General features: G+C 39.1%; 1 protein-coding gene across 1 annotated transcript in view; it reads right to left on the minus strand.

Moving 5' to 3' along the window:
* Nucleotides 1-20,863, minus strand: part of HUS1 (DNA damage checkpoint control protein) — a 51,950-nt gene that overhangs the window by 26,037 nt on the left and 5,050 nt on the right. The window contains exons 4-7 of the mRNA XM_051212825.1: nucleotides 11,233-12,386; nucleotides 8,059-8,119; nucleotides 6,452-6,530; nucleotides 1,099-1,384 (exon numbers count right to left, since the gene is read on the minus strand). The gene's annotated coding sequence lies outside the window, so the exon portion shown is untranslated. The remainder of the gene's footprint in view (nucleotides 1-1,098; nucleotides 1,385-6,451; nucleotides 6,531-8,058; nucleotides 8,120-11,232; nucleotides 12,387-20,863) is intronic.

Genomic DNA, 20,863 nt, shown 5'->3' on the forward strand with positions numbered 1-20,863 from the left:
AGTTAAGGTTGAAGTTAAAGTTAAAAAATGTTGGCATATTTATAGTTTATACACCGGAGGGTTCTAGACTCTTTTCAGCTTATTATTTGGTGATGATCGGCTACAAAAATGAGCGAATCTGAGTTCTCCACCGTGATCCCGCATAGAAAATGCCTGAATCCAGTCAATGACTTTTTAACAGATGTAATCTACTTTTTCTCCAAAGAAGTGTTATTTTACTGCTTAAGGCATTCATATGTCAGCAATCAGATTTGCAGATTGCAACCTAGCTCTGACTATTCTGGTTTGATTGAGATTATTGAGATCTGGTTTGATTAGTAGAATAATCATCATCATTATTTAATAAAGGAGATTTGCATCTTCAAACCAAGTACATGAACTAATAATATTACATAATTAAGAACGATGAATAAGTGATTACAACTGTCTGATCCATGGATCTCAAAGTCTGCATCTTAGATATATCAGTGTCACTAATCAAAGATTAATGCATACATGTGTACTTTGATTATTGAAATATATCACATTTAAGTATTATTTATTTATTCGAACACATAGATATTGGTACAACGGGGCACCAGATACATATGTGCCAAACAAATCTCATTTGATTTGTGTGAGGGCTGGGGTACTGCGCGGGTGCCCAAACCGAATCAGGTGGTTTCCCTAGGGGGCCACACCCGGAGCCTTTGACCTAAAGGTCTGACCCATAAGGCAGTGTAGCATCGTAAGGGGATGCAGTTAAATGGTTACCGGTCACAAACGATTGTTTCATACGCCATTTGTTCTTTAAGGATACTGGAGTCCACGTGCACCATTGGTTTGGAATCGGGGTTTCCCAACTCTCCAAGGTGAACTCTCCGTGTCCACTAATGCGGTTAAAGCGCCGGACATTCGCTTTTCGTCCTCTCAATTTCGTAAAAAACACCCCCGCCACGAGAAGGCAGTGAGTAGGACTTCCGTGGCAGTGGCTGTATACGCGTGGCCATGTGAGAGCATTTAGAGAGGGAGGGTGAGCCCACCCCACTCTCGGCCACACCAGGGCATTTGGGGGCTCAAATTAAAGTAATTTAGTTCTAAGAAAAAAAGGGAACTTACTTTAAATTCTGATTCAGATAACCACATATTCAAAGTTACTGATTGACGTATCCAATCAGTAGTAACAATATGTGCACCACGAATTAAAGCATGAAATAATTTCAATGTTCTTCGACAAGGGGATTCTGTGACTAAATGTGTAAATTCTGATAAACCAGAAGAACGATTAGCTGTACCAAGTTTACATTTTGTTCTTGTTAAATGAGAATGTGAAAACGAAGGTTTAATTATATCATAACCAATTAAATTGCTTGATTTCAGTAGTGCAATCAAAACTTGTTCTTCTCTATATAAAATTTTAAAACAAAATAAAATAACAGAACATCAAAAATCATAGGAGATTTATTCTAATATCAAAAACAAACTGAGTATTTTCTAATGGCCTAGTGAGAAGAAAAAAACACATCTACTAATGATATTGGAGATTTTATTTATTTAAATACAAACATTGGTACAAGGAGGCACCAAATATATATGCACCACACAATCACGATGAGGCCAGTAGCAGTTATTATTGATTTGTGTGACGACTGTGATACTGCCCGGTTGCCAAAACCGAAACAGGTGGTTTTCTTAGGAGACCATACCGAGAGCCTTTGACCCAGAGGTCTAATCCACTAAGCAGTAGAATGACGTTAGGAGATGCAGTAGCATGATAGTTGGTGACCAACAATAGGTTCATACTTCATTTGTTTCATCAGGATCCTGGAACCTATGTGCACCATTTGTTAGGAATCAGAGTTTTTCGGCTCACTTAGATGGATCCTGTATATCCACCAACCGGCAGGAGCTGTGAACATTCGCTTTTCGTCCACTTAATTTCGTAAACAACATTCTTATCACGAGGAGACAGTGAGTAGGACTTCCGTGGCAGTGGCTGTATACGCGTGGCTATGTGAGAGCGTTTGAAGAGAGAGAGAGTTGAATCTCCCCACCCTCGACCGTATAAGGATATTCAGGGACGTTAGAAACGATGATACATAAGTAATTGACACTACATCCATTATTCATACATTCCTTGTTGAGAATCAAAATCTTAATCTATATACATACATATTATCTCAGTGAATGAATGTATTATGACCAAGTTAACTGATTCGAAAATAAGAAAACATTAACACTGATAACACATGGACGGTAAAAAAATATAATTTTCGCCATCTTCTACACCACGACCTTATTTTTCACCGAGCTGTCGGGAATCTCAGAAGCCAATTTATTTATTTATTTGAACACATAAATATTGGTACAAGAGAACGCCAATATATATGCGCCACACAAAACAATGGGAATTCGAAGAGAAGTAGAAAGAGAAAAAAAAACTAAGGAACGCAAAAGAAAAAGAGAGTAATGACGAAGAGGTACAATCAGAAGAAATCTTTCAGGTAAAGGAGACACAACCACTTTTTATGAAGAAAGTAAGAGAAGGTTACAGCAGGATCGCCACTGGCTTCTATTCTGAGCCATATCTGATAACGTCTCTAGCCACTGTGTAGCACCATCTCTCGGACCCCAGCCAGGGAGTCGTGAAGGACCAACACAAGCCAGTCCTTTGCAGCTTTCTTTCATGCCACGACACCATGTCATGCACTGACCACCTCTCCGCCTCTTCCAACCAGTCCCAGAGTCGGCAAATAATGCACGACGTGGAATTCTCTGGGACGACATTCGGAGAACATGTCCAAGCCACCGAAGTCGGTGTTTCAAGATGGTGACACCAATTGAGTTATCATCTCTGTGCCCGAACACACGATGACGAACCTCTGCATTACTGACATGGTGTTGCCACTGAATGTCGGCAATCCTTCGGAGACAGCGATGATCGAAAACAGAGAGTCGTCTAACGTCCTCAACTCGGAGAGGCCAGGTTTCACAAGCATAGAGCAAAACTGCTCTCACCGACGCGTTGTAGATCCGGCCTTTTACAGCCAGACTAACATCACGAAGGCGCCAAAGGTGGCCCAGATTGGCATAAGCCGCTCTGGCTTTCACTATTCGTGCATTGATCTCATCACTCACACCCCCACCAGCACTTATGCAGCTACCCAGATACACGAACTTCTCAACTACTTCTATCTGCTCACCATCCAGGGTGAGTACAGGATTAGAATCCTGCCAGTCTTGTAGAAGTACTTTGCACTTTGAAGGTGCAAAGCACATACCATACCTACGGACACTGATTGCCAACTGATTAAGTGCGGATTGCATGCCTTGGGCATTATCGCACAGTAAGACAATATCGTCCGCATACTCAAGGTCGAGAAGTCTTTCTCCAGGCAACAGATCCACACCACCATTACTTACATTCATCAGAGCTGTTTCCAGAATGTCATCGATGGCAAAGTTGAAGAGGAATGGTGAGATTGGGCAACCCTGCCTAACATTTGGCGGAGGGTGAAGATATGATCAATACATCCTCGACCAGAACGAAACCCAGCCTGCTCCTCGCGAGTCAATCTTTCTCGGGTTTTGAACAACCTACGAAGAATGACGGAAGCCAATAGCTTGGACGCAATCGGAAGTAAACTTATCCCCCGATAGTTGTTACAAGAACGACGTGAACCCTTTTTAAAGATAGGGACAACTATCGACTCATTCCATGACGTTGGTACACACTCTAGTTCCCAAACCTTTGTAAACAACGTCGTCAATTCCTTAGTCAAAAAGTCACCACCATCTTTAAAAAGAGCCGGAGGTAAGTCATCTGGGCCAGGTGATTTGTAACGCTTCAAGAGTTGGAGTTCCTTGCGGACTTCCGCCTCATTTGGTGGATCAGTCGTCACCGGCCATGGAGGGCAGGACAGTCTGACCGATGTTGCCGGAGCAGCAGGCCAGTTGAACTGCCCTTCGAAAAATTCTGCCCATCGTCCAAGACGTCGATGGATGTTAGTGATTGGCATCCCATCATCCTCGCAGATTGTTTCACTCACACCAGACTTCTTGCTGCCAGTGGCTCGGATGAGTTGGAAGAGCTTCCGGCCGTACCAGGGCATTCAGAGGGCCTTTTGTCGCTTTGAAAAACAAACAGTTGATTCAGATTATTATCATTACAGAAGCCAATGTGAACCTTATGACTGCACAGAAATCATTATTTAACAGAAATATAGATCCTTTTATATGGACTTTAAATCAACGTAAAATTATAATGGGACGTGTTAGGAAGTTCTAAAGTATTCCTCGTAAAAGACAATATGAACATGTTAACCAATTAGCGCTGAATAGAAGCTTCTCAAAAACATTTAGAGAGTGAAGAGATGCGTATCACGTCTCTCATTGGACATTTACCTAGTCGCTGCTATGTTTAGTACGGTTTCAGAAACTTTCAGAAGCCCAGGATCGTCTGTAATATAATAAATATCCTCGTCTTTCTGTACACAAACTAAATTTGGAGTAAAGCGCCCCTTTAAAACTTCGTGCCTTTGTTCTTGTATTTAAGATGCCATGTAAATTTAGTCTGAAGTTATTAGGGGTGGCTGGTAAATCAATTGGAAGACATATCAGAAAGAAAACTGAGGGATTTTTTTTATATAATAAGATTATTTATAGAATGTAGCAGGATTCAAAAAAAATCTAAAGTAGAACATTTTTCCCATTTTATCAATCAACAGTCTTAAATGTTGATTACTAATTTAACAGTTTCCTATCAAAATGTAAAAGTAAGTAACTTTGAAAAGCATCTATAAAAAATTTAGTAAAACGACAAGTTATTTTAAATTCACTTGCTATAGTTTTCACTTGAATCATCCTATTGATGTTTAAGACTTCAATTGATCAGTCTCTTATTGGCATATGTGTGTATTGCCTCGATATTGCCTTAACTCATAAGCATTATAAGCAAAGATGGATAATGGCCAGCAGTGGAATCCAAGATGCGCGTTTTGTCCTATTCGAGACTCGTCAGATGGATGTAACTGCATCTCAGGAGTTTTACTCTGGGACTTGAACCCAGTACCATTTGCTTCGAACGCCATCACATTATCCACTTAGCTACTGAGTCCTGATAGTCAATTGCTTGTGCAATGAGGTGAAGTTTAAATTCACTTTGTATTGTTTATTTGAATCGTTCTATTGATGTTTAGGACTGCAATTGGTCAGTCTCTTACTGGCATATGTGCATCTTGTGCGTACTGCCTTAAGTTGTTTTGTAACGGTAACGTGAAATTTTACAATTCGATAGCTAATCTTCTCCTTGTATCATATCCTTATATGAAGTGTTTTTTTACCAACATCGAAGTGACTGCTTCTATGAATTTGGTGTTCATTTTGTTGTGCTAATGAGGTATAGAAACTTGGATTGATGCGTATATGTGCCTGGTCCTACGTTGTAGCTGACTGACTGACTGAGTTTCATTGAAATAACGTGAAAGATGATAATTTCCTTAAATACTAGTTATCACTGACTAATATATTAGATTTATCCTCGAACAACAACAAATCCTTCCCTTTAATCTAGCTAAACTGAAGTACATATCACAGATTATTTGAACAGATCTGATCTAAAAAGGGGGTAGAGGTTCACAGATTATATCCATCTATTAAACTAATAATTTTAATATCAGAAGGGGTTTTTGTGGATATTACAGTAATTTCAATGGATGAGATCATGAGTGACTGGCTTTAAGAGGTATATCCTGGAGTTCTAATGAGAAGCAGTGATCAGTGGAGTTCAATCAGGTCTGTTGTGAAATAGTAACTCACTGATGACAATGGTGGATGCATCAATCAATTTCGTGGATTAGTTGAAGTTAGACTTTAATACAATTGGATACCGACCGACTCAGTGGTCTAGTGGTTAAGCGCTCGCGCGCAAGACTGATAGGTCCTGGGTTCGAATATCGCGGAGGGCGAGATTGTGGATGCGCACTGCTGAGGAGTCCCACAATGGGACGAAACGGCCGTCCAGTGCTTCCAGGTTTTCCATGGTGGTCTAGCTTCAACCACTCAAATTAATAATTTTAAGTTCAAAAATGATAGTTTATTCAAAAGAAGGATGAAGGTTAAAGAATTTGATGTATACTTGATGTAGACTCTCCAGCTTCGTCATGCAAATTATATCACTCAAATGTAAAGTACTTCTACAAGACCAGTAACACCCTATACCTGAATTCATTCATTTATAGTCGAAAATCTTATGCATTTCAGTAGCTCTGTAGGAGCGCTGACGGTGATGTACAAAACAGTTAAATATAAAAGGGGAATAATTAAACATGAGCAAAACTATAACACAACAGAAATATTTACTATAATAAATAGAAAGCAGGTATTTTGCGTAACTGCATGATTCAGACAAGTTTACATTTGAGCTAAAAGCATATAATACTAATCTAAATAACATTGAAGAAAAAAAACTCACTCTGATTGAGTTCCACTAAATACTATGCTGATCCTTGTTGCACCTATTTCAGACGCTACTGGAGATCTTATCGACATATCTGGAGAGTATTATAAAATATTGTCTAATTTAAAATGCAATTGGTATAAATTATGCAAATTTAAGATGAAAAACATCATCGGCTTAAAAATCATAAATATGCTCGAGTTCTGCATTGAAGTCTAAATAATTATAAAGAAATTATTTTTATTATCTGGTGGTGATCACCAGGAAAGTTACTTGACATATGCATTGTATTCACATAGTTTTGATTCTCTAGTAATGTATTTCTACAAATCCATGTAGTTTAGTATTATTCAGTACTTTATCCTAGTCTGGAACTTTACAGCAATTTTCATCTATGGCCCCACCAGAAATCGGAGTCATGACCTTTGTGCCATGTGGGGAGCTCACGATTTAACTTCAGTAGTCATGGAGTTACCTTCCAAGGACATTATGTAACTTCCTAGTAATAGTGCGAACTAATTCTTTTTGGAAATATGGACAACAGGGTTCCAACTAAGTGGTCTAAAGATAAGCGTAAGATAACTTAAAGTTCTGGTTCCAGTCTCTGATGTATGTAGGAACTTCTGAAGAAACCCAAACTAGGACGATATAGCTTTCTATTGCTGCCTGGTTATCAAGGGTTGTTCATCCAATTTTAGTGATGTAAAGCAACAAACGCAATAGTGTTTACAAACCCCTATACTAACAATCACATGGTTACCAGTGTCCAACTCCGAGATAATACCGAGTTCTAGTATTTTTGGTCGCATATATCTCAAGCTTTTACACTAAACTAAATACTACATCTATTATTTATTTCAACTTCTTAACAAAAATTGAGTAGTTCCGCGATCGCTTTAGCAAAGTGGAAGTAAGTAATTATATTACTCCGTCTTTCACATCAAAATAGATGGGACGCGGTTCAAACCAACAATGTAATGAGTGGTTAGCAGTGGAATCCAGGACGTGCGTTTCGTCCTGTTTGGGACTCGTCAGATGGATGTACCTGCATCTCAGAGTTGATGTTCACTCTGGGACTCGAACTCAGTACCGTTCGCTGCAAACGCCATCGCGTTATCCACTTAGCTACTGAGTCCTGATAGCCATTTGCTTGTGCAATGGGGTGAAGTTTAATTTACTTGGTATTGTTTAACTTGAATCTTCCCATTATAATGCTTGTAAATTAAGGCAATACCGAGGCATACGCACAGTATGCACATATGCCAATAAGAGACTGATCAATCTCAGTCCAAAAACATCAATGGGAAGATTCAAGTTAAACAATACCAAGTGAATTCAACAATGTAATGTCCGAAAATCAAGTGTTTTGCCACTAATCCATTAACTCATCAACAAAAAAGCAAAAGTGGGACAGTAAATTGTTGGCTTTAAAGGACTCTATATTTAGTGATTGAATCATTTATTCCGATCCTGTTTCAACTAATTTGGTTCAGGCGACTGAGTAGTATAACTAACGCCAAAAATAGAAGCGTGCTTCGGGGTCGAGACCATAAACATGCACTTGGTTATGTAGGTACAACGTCATTTCGGTCAATAGAGGATAATTAATTAAATTACATTACCTTTGCGTTTTACCTGCGGTGTAGACCGAAATTCTTCTAAGCTACTACGTTTATTGATAGTCTAAATAAAGAAGAAACAGATAATTTAGTTAAGTGAAATCATAATGATGAATAATATTTGATTGAAAAGTCAGTTGACACAAAATGTTCAGCATTAAGGAGCAATGGTGATATTCCCTATTACACTGAAAGATAAATAAACCCAAGATTTGAATAGAATGAGGGCATCCTATGAGTAGAATGACCCATCGATATGTCCGTCGGATTCGCTTGCATCAGGTCTGACAGACTTCCTATTCGTTACCTTTATCTTAGGTGTTAATAAGTCATTTGTAAAAAAAAATGACTGACAATGTTGTGTACACTCTAGGATCGACAGAATAACCTCATATACTGACGCAGACAAATGGCGAAAAATTGATTTAACGGTAGTTAAACTGAATAACAAAAATAAAAGGGAGGCTCTTATAATTTTGATAGATTTAAGCCAGTTTTTGTTTAATTTGCCTTTCCAGGCATGGAACACCGTGTCTCACCTAAAAAATTGCTAACCTAGTTGGGGAGTGGCCCCCTGAGAAAACCACCTGCTTCGGTTTGGGCACCCGGGCAGTATCACAGCCCTCACACATATCGAATAAGATTTGTGTGGCGCACATGTATTTGGTGCCTTCTTGTACCAATATCTATGTGTTTAAATAATAAAAAATTAAGTGAAAACAAACTAGAACCGGATTACTATTGTATGGGTCTGTGGAGACTTAAATTTTCGTAGTTTACATCACGAATTGATCTTATTTAAACAACCACCAGAGAACGAGAAGCTCCGAACAACCGTTTTGTCCTAATACATGGGTCCCCAGTAGTGAGCGTCTACAACCCCACCGGGGACCAGACTTAAGACCTTCCAACCTCACAGAGCATTACACATTCGAGGCAGTGAAAGACGGTCGCGTAAAATTTTGGGTGGATTTGTAGTATGCCTATTCAACTATTGTATTATTTATCTGCTCACTGTAATTTAGACACTTGATCCACCATGTAGTTTTCTGTGTGAGTCTGATTGAGCACATGTCAATTTTTAATCCATTCTCCCACTGGTTGTAAAACACAGACAATCAATAATTTATCCATACTTGATTAACACTCAAAAGTATATATGGATTTTTAACACTCACACTCACATACATACTCTTGGTTTCCTTGTGTGCTTGCTTCCTGTACGCTTGCGGATTTTACCAATCTTTAACAATAAACTATCTCTATAACTGATGTTCGGGCTTTTGAATAATCTCGAGTAAATTCATAGTTCTACTGAGAGATTTAGCCTGCATTAAATACTCAGTTAACGGGATACTATTTATTGGAGTCAGATATAGAGGATACTAGCCTCTACAGATTAAAATTAGACATGTACACAACTAAATGGAGGCAAAATCGTCCAAAAGTTAAGCGCTAGGTAAGAAACCCGAAGGTCCCGGATTTAATTTTCGTCAAGGTGGTGGGTGGCGCTGTCGAGGCATTCCATTAGGACGAAACAGCTGTATAGTGCATCCTGATTTTGAACAGTTCTCTAAGATTAGTTTGTGGTGTAAACCATAAAATTAGATAGTTGGTATATTTTTGTACTTCATTGCTCTACTGAACTTCAAGTAGTTCGTCCAATAGACACGCCAACTGAGGTTATGGACAATTTACTTAGCATAATTTAGAGCACATCAATATTATCTTCCTTCAAAATACCGCTCATTAGTGGCATTACACTTGTTCCATCTCTTTCCATTATTTAAAACATTCTTAGAAGTCACGCTCTATAGTTGTGGCATCGTTCCGCAGAATTTCCTTTAATCCATTATTTTCATAAAGTCTTCAACACTTTATGAGTTTTCTCAAGGTTTTTTGTCAGTTTCACCAAAAGCAGCAGCCCAGTTTGAACATTTATCAGATAGATCATTTACAATAACTTTTGACTTAACAATCTTCACATTATTCTCTTAGAGATGATTCAGCATTAAAGTCTGCACACTTGCTCAATATTAGTGGGAAAGGACGTGAAATTATAAACATATTTGTTTGTAACTTTGGTCTAAAATACTTTATTTTTAGAGGTGACTTAACACAAAAAAAAGTTTGGAACATTTGGTGTTATATCCTAGGACACTGAAGATATGTGTCTGTGAAACATTATGGTAATTAAAGATTTACCTCATAGGATATATGACCAACTGCAGGTATTTGCAAAAGTCAGCATGTAAAAGAAGTCAGAAATGTGCGATAATTCAGAATGTTTAACTGTCACAGTCGACATCAGATATCCATATTCAGTAAATGAGTATGTTAATATCAATAAACTACACCGATCCTGAGATAACTGTATCTCATTATATCTGTCAAAAAGATATCAATACTACCAAATTAATGAAGTCTGACAGATACTTTTTGTCAAGGACTGACATTGTCTGAAACGCAATTGAAAATCAGGGAGTATCAGACAGTTGATTCGTTTCAATTTGAGACTCGTTGGAATTCTGTATCCATGACTCCATACGAGATTGAACTCCTGAAACTCTACACTCTCAGCGAACATGTTACGTTTAAACCATTGAGTCAACCTTCAATGGTCTACATTTCTGACCTCAACGAAGTCACAATATACTGTGATAATCAGTCGATATCATTAGTGATATATGTCATAAATGCTTCAAAGCCCCAATCTAGAACGAAACAGCTACTCAGAGCTTCTATAAACTTCAAATAGTTTTACAACTGATGTCTATTCATGACAAAAATAGTTTTTAAATTAAGCCAGTCCCCGCAAACCACATTACTGAAGAACCAAAATTTTAATCTATGATACTGATAGTAGATTTCAATAAAATCAATGAAAGACATGCCATTTTAACACATTGCTGATATATTAAAAAAGTGTAAAGGTTCTATGGAACTATAGCCATGAAAAGTTTTCCAACTAGTGACATGATGATATAGCTTATTTACCAAGTACAGATTCGTGTACTCGGTTTTGAGCCACACATTATGAATGAGGGCTATTAGAACTGAAGTGGGATGAAACTCAAATCTGGGACCTCGTAGTTGAAAGTCGAACGCCTAAACCATTAAGCTACTATTCCAGTCATTGGTATAGGGATTTATATCAGGTACACAATGACAACTCACTTTTATTTGACTCACAGATAGACGTTTCGGTGTTGTTGATAGTGGTGTAATTTCGTTATTATTTAACTTTGCTTTATAATGATTGTCTGGCAACAGTTCGTTGGTTACACCACATGATTTTTTATGGACAGAATTAGATACCATTAAAGTTTGATTTGATTTGTCTTGTTGCTTGTTAAGTGATTCTGATTCCTCTAAACAAGGAACAATTTTTGTTGCGTCTAAATCTACATTGGATGGTAGACGAACAATTACAGGTCGTAATGTTTGCGTACATAATGCACTCATTGATTTTTTTCGCTGTTGAATTGAAATGTCTTTTGAAGAATTGACATTCTGTTTACGACTAGATGATGCTAAGAGATTTTTCATTTCTTCATTATTATTCGTTTTCTTCTCTGTAATACTTTTACTTTTTGACTGACTATTGTGAGTAGACTGTCTTGATTGTTTGTGAATTGGTGTTCTTTTACCTGTAGATAGCGTAGTCTTTAATTTAACCTTAGTATTATTATGATCATCATCATCACCATTAGTAGTAGTAGTAGTAGTGGTATTACTGTTATGATTAACCTCTTTGAGAATTGACTTACTACGTAATTTAGGTGTAACTGATGGTGAATTTTTTAAATTGGAGAATAATTTTGTAGATTTTCTATATGTTAATAAGTTTGACTTTTTTAATTGTTGTTGAACATTTTCCAATTTATTGTCTACAGATTCAGTGTTATGCTTTTTTGTATTAGCCGATTTTGATGAATGTGTGGAACTGACAAAATCCAGTAGAATATCTGGTGTAAGCGGAGTACCAATTGAAATTCTTTTACTATTAATAGATGATTTCCTTCTCAATTTTTTTGATTGGTTATTAATTTCATTGAATAAATGTGATGCTTTTTTAATTTTTGGAACAATTAATTGTTCCGATGGTGAATCAACATTCGGATTAATAAGACGAAATTTAGATGATAATTTTTGTTGAGAATTAGTTGTAACAGGATAATTTTCTATTAAAGAATTACTTATTATACTATCGTCAATGATAACTGAACTTTGAGGTTGATTAATAATAGGTGATAAAGAATTACGGAATTCTAAAACTTTTGATTGATCTGTTATATTTTGGGTAGAAGTAATTGGAGAGTCAGTTAAAGCTAATGAGGAAACAAAAGTAAAAAAAACAGAAATAAGAAACTGATAAAATATAAAGTAAACGGTATCACAATGTGAGGCTCCCAAATGTCCTGGTACGGTCGAGGGTGGGGAGAGTCAGCCTTACCTCTGCAAATGCTCTCACATGGCCACATGGATACAACCACTGCCTTCTCGCAATGGACAAAAAGCGAGTGTTCAGCGCTTAGACCGGGATTTTGGATATAGAGGATCCATCCAGGGGAGTTGGAAAACCCTGATTCCAAAATATTGATACACATGGGCTTCAGAATCCTGAAGGAACAAATGGCCTATGAACCAATTGTCGGTCACCGGCTACCATGAGACCGCCTCTCCTGGCGTTTCTTCATTGCCTTGTGAATTAGACTTTTAGGTCGAAGGATCCGGATGTGGCCTCTTAAGAAAACCACCTGTCTCAGTCTGCGCACCCGGGTGGTATCACAGCCTTCACACAAATCAATGATAACTGCTACTGACCTCATTGTTATTGTGTGACGCCTATGTATTTGGTGCCCTCGTGTACCAATGTTTATGCGTTCAAATAAATATTCACTATATGATATGACCTTGTTCTGTTACACTCAAATTAATAATACTGATGTCCACCCATCAAAGATTCGATGACCTGATATGCTAACTCTTGTTGGCCTACGCAGAACTCCTGTCCCTAAGTCTCAACCAGAGAATGGGAAAAGAACACGCGATGTACGATGTATGTATTAGCATAAAAAGCGAAGTTGATTATATACACAAATTAGGGGACCAGAACACATCCTACCACGTAAATAACTAGGACATTTACGTTTCAGGTCTGGAGAAACAGGTTTATAATTAACTTACAATTTGAGAATAGAGAAAGATATAACAGAAGTTACTGAGTCAAATGGAAGTTTATAATTAGGAGAATATGAAAAGTTCCTTAAACTAAGTGTTCAATAAATATACGTTAAAAATACCAAGACTGATCGGTGAGACAATAATTTATGAACGACGTCAAAGTAACTTTGAGAAAATCCACCAACCTACTATGGTTTAAAGAGGGCTATAAATTAGTGTGAGAATTCAGAATCGGGATTGAGAGTTAGGGTTACGAACTCAAGTTAGGGTTTTCATCACGAACTGGCATCAGTTATAATGCCGAAATGCTATTTAGCCATATGGATGAATAACTTTCGTGCCAAAATTCAAGACTCGCTATCTTAAATATCACTGGTTCATCCATAAATTGTAGTCTCTTTAACCGCACTGCAAATGGTCTGTGAAAAGGTGGTGAAAATAGAAGTTTACGTATTTTTTTACATGATTAATGGACTTTCTTCACTTCACAACCTCTTCGTCTTTAAATAAAAGTGCATTCAATAATGAAACTTGTTCATGTAGTTTCGGATAATTTTACTAATTGACGTATTCATACACAATATGTAGCTTTATAACTAAATTTACTTTGTATAGAACCTTCTGAACGTCTAGGTTCCCCAGTTGTAATTTATTTATTCCAACACATAGATATTGGTACAAAGAGGCACCAAATACATATGCGCCACACAAATCTCATTCGATATGTGTGAGGGCTGTGATACTGCCCGGGTGCCCAAACTGAAGCAGGTGGTTGTCTTAGAGGGCCACTCCCTGAGCCTTCGACCTGATGGTCTGATCCACAAGGCAGTAGAGCAACGTAAGGAGATGCAGTCCCATGGTATTCGGTGACCAACAATTGGTTCATACGCCATTTGTTCCCGCAGGATACTGGAGCCCATGTGCACCATTGGTTTTGAACCCGGTTAAAGTGCCGGACATTCGCTTTTCGTCCTCTCATTTTCGTAAACAACAGCGATGCCACGAGAAGGCAGTGAGTAGGACTTCCCTGGCAGAGGCTATATACGCGTGGCCGTGTGAGAGCATTTCGAGAGGGAGAGCGGACTCTCCCCACTCTCGGCCGTACCAGGGCATTTGTAATGTTTACAATAAATCAAGCCTAAAGCAAGAACTAAAGATGATTGATAATATATTGGTCTACTTTAGTTAAACCGATGGCTCAGTAATAAGAGAAAATACTTGGATGTACAAAACCCATTCTAACTCTTTATATTACAGCATGTGAGTAGTATCGCTGAACTTCACATTAAACTAAGATCGAAGTCAATCACAAGACCCATAACTAAGTTGCTGATTTGAAAAGATTTATTGAGGTGATTCCTATGTATTTTCGTTGCTTTAATTGGATCATTTACACATATGAAGTGTTAATATGAAATCCTTGAGTATTAGTAGAAATCTGAACATCGAGTTTGATATTATTTTTTAAAATTAAAACGCATTTGTCTATATTTGAATATCATGCTCATATTGACTAAAGCCAATAGCCGGAAATTCATCTCGCTAGAAGGTTATTAACTAGTAGCTTGTATCTGATATTGGTTAGCAGAATCATCCCGACCGAAGCTGCTACCTTGACGCGGTGGTCGGGCTTGCCTATTGTGATGACCCAACCGAGCTATATTGGCTGGAACATATGTTCCTGTAGGTTCTACCATGCCAGGCAGGTCGATTGGAGAACGGTAAGACTAAAAGCAGCAACTAAAGGTCTGAGGGTGAAGTCGTACTGCTGACTGTAGAGAGGTGTGACAGCAGTAAGGTGTTTCCCTCAGACAACCAGCACCTGCAGCGATACTGCCTTCCCACAAGGAGGGGTGGGGTTAGAAAAGATCGACCCTAAAAATGTCACACCTCACCTTACCTCACGGATTTCCGTCCCCGGCGGTAAGACCCTTTGAAGAACGGAGCTAACACGTCAAAAACCTTCCACGAAAACGCCGTGCGCGACCGGCCTCAAGTAGTTGTCCCTTGGGCACTGCGGTCACGCTCCCAGGTCGTCAAGACCAACACTAATCCAATTTCCTTTTCAGGTTCATCAAGAAATACCCTTCCACGGTGTGGGCAGCCGGGAAGTGATATCAGCACACATACCCGTAGCAGCACACGAGAACAAGTTGGTCACATTCAAATCCTTCTTACACCTCCTAATACCTCTCTTATCTCCATGACTAACCCTTCTCACGTCTCTTTATCATCTCGCACCGCTAGGGCAAACGATTCGAGTATGTGGAACTTTGTTTCTGGCCTCCTGAAACCACGCTCTAAACTACACGTAGGAGCTTTTAACGTACGAACACTTTGCCAAATAGGACAGCAGGCTTCCTTAGCTAAAACTTTAGAATCTCGCGCCATCGATGTGTGCTGCGTCTCCGAAACGCGCATACAGGATCCAAGTAGCGTCATTCATTTGACCTCACCATGCCAAAATAAAGAACCGACTCGATTTACGCTTCGTGTATCTGGAAGCCCTGATTCTGCTTCCCGTGGCCTCGCCGGCGTAGGTATAGCATTGAGTCCTAGGGCAGAACTAGCTCTCTTAGAGTGGATCCCAGTAGACAGTCGTTTGTGCGCTGTCCGACTGAACGGAACAGTGAGAATCCGGAAAGATAGGGACACTCGTCGTTGCCTCTTCGTCGTCTCTGCCTATTCTCCGGTGACTTTATTGCTCAAGTAGGTAAACTAAGCGATAGGGAAAGACACCTGGGTGGATCTTATAGCATCGTGGCTCAAAGAACAGATAATGGCGACCGTCTGTTGCAGCTATTCTCAGATAACCGCCTCTTTCTAGCAAATACTAACTTTAGGCATAAGGAAAAACATCTTCTAACATGGAGACCCCCTAATTCGTCCCAACGTTGGACCCAAATAGATCACATCGCTATCAGCCACCGATGGAGGGGCTCGATAGAAGACTGTCGCTCATTCTGGAGCACATGCCTAGATTCAGATCATGCTCTAGTACGAGCGCGTATCTGTCTGCGTCTTACTGGACGTAGGAAAGACGCTGCAAGGAAACCTCTTAGGGCCCTACTTAATGATAGTCAAGCTAAGAGTATATTTCAGGAACAACTAGGAAAACAGTTAGGCAGCCATGTATGTGATGCCCACCCCGAGGCAGCATGGAATGATATCCGAAAAGCTGTGGAAACAGCAGTGATATCTGCCAGTAAGGTAACCCGTAAGGTTAGGGAGCAACACTGGATCTCAGCAGCATCTATCTCACTGATAGATGCTCGGAAACTCATTCCACCTGGCTCTGAACATAATGAAGAGCGGAGTCAGCTTAAGCGCAAGCTGACAAGAAGTCTACGCAATGATCGTGAACAATGGTGGGTAGCGAAAGCAAGAGAGATGGAAAAGGCAGCGGCAATAGGTAATAGCAGGCAATTGTTCAGACTTGTTAAGGAAACCGGAATTAGGAAACCGACTGTTAGAGAAACAATCTCAGAAAAAGATGGACATATTATACATTCTCAATCCAGGAGATTGGATCGATGGGCAGAACACTTCAGGGATCAGTTCAACTGGCCTTCAGCCACACTTCGGTTTCCCACGATCTCCAGTCCACCTGAATGGCAAGTTAATGTAGGTCCTCCGTCCCTTTACGAAGTTGAAAAAGCCATAGGAAATCTGAAACGAGGGAGAGCAGCAGGCCCTGACAGGTTTACTCCTGAGATTTTTAAGGATGGTGGTCCAGTATTAGCAGTGAGATTAACCGAGGTCATAGGTAGAATTTGGGAACTGGACGTAATCCCATCTGACTGGTCTCAATCACTGATTGTGCCAGTTTCTAAGAAAGGACAAAAGTCCTCTTGTGACAATCACAGAGGAATCAGTTTGACTTATATAGTGTCTAAAATATTAGCTTCAATAATACTTCGACGCCTAATCAAAGCTCGTGAAGAGCAGACTAGAGAAAATCAGGCTGGTTTTCGACCTGGACGTGGTTGTATAGATCAGATATTCACACTACGTCAGGTTCTAGAACACAGACATACGTTTAGACGCCCCACAATGGTAGTATTTCTCGACCTTAAGGCGGCATTTGACTCTGTTGATCGTAAGGTTCTATGGCACTGTTTGTCACTGAAAGGAGTACCAAAGAAGTACATTAACCTTATAAAGGCTCTCTACTCGAACACAACTGGTAGAGTGAGAGCTTATGACGAACTGTCATCAGAATTGATTACCTCAAGTGGTGTTCGTCAGGGCTGTCCACTCTCCCCATTCTTGTTCAACTTTGTCATTGACGTACTTCTAGAGATAACACTCTCCTCATCTAAATTTACAGGGGTTGAACTTCTACCGAGAGGTTCACTTGTTGAATTAGAATATGCCGATGACATAGTTTTATTTGGCGAAGACGCTGACAAAATGCAGAGTCTTTTGACCACTCTAAGCAACAATGCAGGCATGTTCGGGATGCGATTCTCCCCCTCGAAATGCAAAATGTTGCTTCAGGATTGGGTTGCATTGATACCCAAACTAATGATAGGGAGTGAAGTAATTGAGCGTGTCGATCGCTTCACTTATCTTGGAAGTCTCATCAGCCCTTGTGGTCTGGTGTGTGACGAAATCTCAGCACGGATACAGAAGGCTCGACTAGCTTTTACCAACTTGCGTCATTTATGGCGTAGGCGAGATATCCGTCTATCAACCAAAGAACGGGTTTACTGCGCAGCAGTTCGTTCCGTCCTACTTTATGGCAGTGAAACATGCCCGGTAAGAGTAGAGGATATTCGTAGGTTACTAGTATTTGATCATAGGTGTCTTCGAAATATTGCTCGTATATCATGGGACCATCGAGTAAGTAATGCAGTTGTTAGGAAACGGGTACCAGGTAAGGATGGCAAATCAATTGATGACGTAGTGAAACTTCATCAGTTGAGATGGCTTGGACACGTGTTACGTATGCCCAACGACCGACTGCCTCGACGTGCAATGTTCAGTGGTATAGGAGTAGGTTGGAAGAAAGCTAGGGGCGGCCAGACCAAAATATGGCACAAGTCCATGAAGTCACTGACAAGTGGTCTGAGTCATGTCGGTAGGTGTAGACTACCTGGTTGGGGACCGCGAGATGATAGCAACCGATGGTTAGAGACCCTGAATGACATGGCTCAAAATCGTTTGCAATGGCGCAGGTGCATCCACTCTTTGTGTTCTCCCAAATTTTGATCTCCTTATTCCACCTTGTCTCTTTTTTTCTCCTCTCAAATTTATTTCACTGGACTATACTCTTTAAGTAACATCTCCAAATACTAATCTTCCCGATTACTGCTTATACTCTTATTACCTCTACTACTACGGGATTCGAATCGACCACTGCATCTCTATGCTAATGTAGTGTGGCAATTCGAACTGATGTACGTACGTACGAAGTTCTACGTTGTTACTGACTGACTGATTGAGCAGAATCATCATACATTTGTAAAAATATTAATTAAAAGAAATTGAGCGCCGAGTAAAAAGAAGTCATTATATGTGAAAATTATATCTGAAATAATCTCAGCGATTGAAATTCAAATAATTCCAACGTTTCTTCTAGCTAACTTGTCTGGACTTCTTCAGGGTAATAATCAAAATCATCAAAGAAATATATATATATATATATATATATATATATATATATACATGCTATGACCTTGACGTCTGGCTTTTCTATCACACGATTTATCTACCAATCCGAATACGACTTATACGAATCTTCACACTAGGCCAACCAATGACGTTCAACCGGTGTGGGCAGTTTAGCGTCCTTATTGGTCCTATGTCCTCCGAGCCCTTCCACTTGAGTCCAGAACACAATACCAGCTTCCGTAATATGAATCGAATCAATCAGATCAGATCGTTTATTTCAGACATACTCGGTTTATATATCAATCAGACAGACCACAACGTACCATAAAATAGAAAATAACATGTGTACACAAATAAGCCAAAAAGTGGCTGTGAATGGGGGGGGACAGTAATTAATAGACTGAGCATAGCTTAAGAACCGTAAATCATACAATAATAAATTATAGGTCAAAATAAAGCTTATCATAAAAGGAATATAAATATACATAGTGTAATTGTTGAGTAGTTATACAATAAGAATATTTATAGAATATTAGTCCATGAATAGTCCTTGGAAGTTACCTGTAATTTAATCTTCACCGGATATAACAATATATAAATATATAATTCCCGCATATATTAATTAGAAAGGTTAAATGAATCTTCGCACATCTGGCTTAAGGAGTATTAGAGATAACTGTACTTGATAGAAACGACTAACCCCAACTTTATTAATAGAGTATTATAAGTTCATTTCCCGAAAAATCAATCGGAAACAACAATAGAATAATTATACTTCAAATGAAGAAAGTATCAAATATTATGGCAGTCAGTCAGCTAACACGTGGGACCAAGCACATATATGCATCGGTCCAAGTTGTCACACCTCTAATATTATGACTAAGATGTACTTTCTTTATTTGCTGCTTGCATATCTGCTAAATAAACTCGTCCTATAAAGCGTGGATCTGAATTTTTCCAAACTCATTTACTGCAATACTTGTTATAGTACCAACGTACGGAACACACATGACAATAAAACAGAACGTTAACAAATACCTTTTGGTTTTACGTTGGAATTTTGGAAGCCTTCTCCAACACTTGGTCCCGGTTCGTCATTTTCAATGTTTTCCCTTGAGTTCATCAGTACAGTTTCATCACAAATAGTGTCTTCTCCATTTAATATTTGACCTTTCTGAATACGAAGTAGAAAGTCCCTCATCCCAGGAGGTGTTTTCGGTCTAATAAATTTCTCACTCACACGAATCGGTTTAAAAACTGACAATCCATTGTTGTATTCCCTGTCTAGCAAAGACATTTAAATAATAACTACTGGTTACTTTTGATAGATAAGTACCTCATCTAAATGTTTTGCTGAATGAACTAAGAATACAATTATTATGATTTTGAATAATGTGCGTATTTTGTAGGCTAAACGAGTGCAAACCACATAAGAATAAGTTGTGAACGATTTTTTGGGAATGATGGTAAATCAGTTGATGAGGCCGTGAATCTTCATCGACTGAGATGGTTGGGCCACGTGTTACGTATGTCCAACCACTTATTACCACGGCGCGTAATGCTGACTAGTGTTGTAACCGGTGGGAAGAAATTTAGGGGCGGTTAAACCAAAACGTGGCATCGGTTTATAAACCCACTAACTTCTGGTCTGAGCCATGTTAGTAGATGCAGAGTACTTGGTTCGAGTCCACGTAACTACCGTAATTAATGGTTGGAGACTCTGGGTGACGTGGCTCAGAATCGATCACAATGGTGTAGGTGTATACACTCTATATCGTCCTTTGAACCGTGAGATTAAAATTGCTTTAAACATTTCTTTCTACGAACTAATTCTTTCTTACTGTACTATATCCTTATATGCAATCCTTCTTTTATATATTACTACCATTGAAGTAACTACTTCCATGAATTCGGTGTTCATCTTGTTGTGCTAATGAGGTGTGGCAACTTGGAACGATGCATATATGTGCCTGGTTCTACTTTGTAGCTGATTGACTTTTGGAGA

The sequence above is a fragment of the Schistosoma haematobium genome, chromosome 3 (genome assembly GCF_000699445.3).
Source record: "Schistosoma haematobium chromosome 3, whole genome shotgun sequence".
Classification (NCBI taxonomy): Eukaryota; Metazoa; Platyhelminthes; class Trematoda; order Strigeidida; family Schistosomatidae; genus Schistosoma; species Schistosoma haematobium.